This window comes from Triticum dicoccoides, chromosome 3A (genome assembly GCF_002162155.2).
Source record: "Triticum dicoccoides isolate Atlit2015 ecotype Zavitan chromosome 3A, WEW_v2.0, whole genome shotgun sequence".
NCBI classification, from domain to species: Eukaryota; Viridiplantae; Streptophyta; class Magnoliopsida; order Poales; family Poaceae; genus Triticum; species Triticum dicoccoides.
The window spans coordinates 80,152,916-80,154,486 of record NC_041384.1 but is presented as its reverse complement, the minus strand read 5'-3'; positions in this window follow the sequence as shown (position 1 = coordinate 80,154,486).

The following is a 1,571-nucleotide window of genomic DNA, read 5'->3' as shown; positions in this document are numbered from 1 at the left end:
CCAACTCTATATAGCTGCTTTCGAGGAGAAAAAAATAAGAGAGAAGAAATCATCGCGTTTTACGATACGGAGCCGCCGCCAAGCCCGAAAACCTCTCAGGAGGGCTGATCTGGAGTCCGTTTGGGGCTCCGGAGAAGGGAATTCGTCGTCGTCGTCATCATCAACCATCCTCCATCACCAATTTCATGATGCTCACCGCTGTGCGTGAGTAATTCCATTGTATGCTTGCTGGACGGTGATGCGTTGGATGAGATTCACCATGTAATCGAGTTAGTTTTGTTAGGGTTTGATCCCTAGTATCCACTATGTTCTGAGATTGATGTTGCTATGACTTTGATATGCTTAATGCTTGTCACTAGGGCCCGACTGCCATGATTTCAGATCTGAACCTATTATGTTTTCATCAATATATGAAAGTTCTAGATCCTATCTTGCAAGTCTATAGTCACCTATTATGTGTTATGATCCGTTAACACCGAAGTGCCAATAATCGGGATACTTACCGGTAATGACCGTAGTTTGAGGAGTTCATGTATTCACTATGTGCTAATGCTTTGTTCCAGTTCTCTATTAAAAGGAGGCCTTAATATCCCTTAGTTTCCATTAGGACCCCGCTACCATGGGAGGGTAGGATAAAAGATGCCATGCAAGTTCTTTTCCATAAGCACGTATGACTATATTCGGAATACATGCCTACATTACATTGACGAATTGGGGCTAGTTCTGTGTCACCCTATGTTATGACTGTTACATGATGAACCGCATCTGGCATAATTATCCATCATTGATCCGATGCCTACGAGCTTTCCATATACTGGTTTACGCTTATTTACTTTCCCGTTGCTATTGTTACAATCGCTACAAAATACCAAAAACATTACTTTGCTTTCATTACTCTTTTGTTACCATTACCATCACTATCATATTACTTTGCTACTAAACACTTTGCTGCAGATACTAAGTTTCCAGGTGTGGTTGAATTGACAACTCAGCTGCTAATACTTGAGAATATTCTTTGGCTCCCCTTGTGTCGAATCAATAAATTTGGGTTGAATACTCTACCCTCGAAAGCCGTTGCGATCCCCTATACTTGTGGGTTATCATCGGTATTGAAGTATTTACTTCTTCTACCAGATCAAAAATCGTGGATTATGGGTCATCACAATGTGCGTGAATGATTGCTATCTCAGCCTGGTATCCATGGTTGGAAAGACGGAAAGTGGTGCACAAGGAGACACCTCAGAATGTGTATCAGATCTCTATGGAGATACTAGCCCTTACGGCAAACTTCGTTATTGCCTCATATCCAAAGGCCTCTATGAAGGGGGAGGGGGGCTGGTCTTGCCCTCGTGTGGCTTTTGTAAAACTTAATGTTGATGCTTCTTTTGATCGTGGCCTATTTAGAGGCACAATGCGGCTAGTCCTTAGAGACGACAAAGATAAATTTATTGCTGGGAGGAATAGGAAGATAGACTACTACAAAGATGTCTTGATGGCTGAAGCCTTGGCTCTCAAATTCGGTCTATCGCTGACGCAGAGGACGAGATGTAACTGCCTTATTATTAACTCAG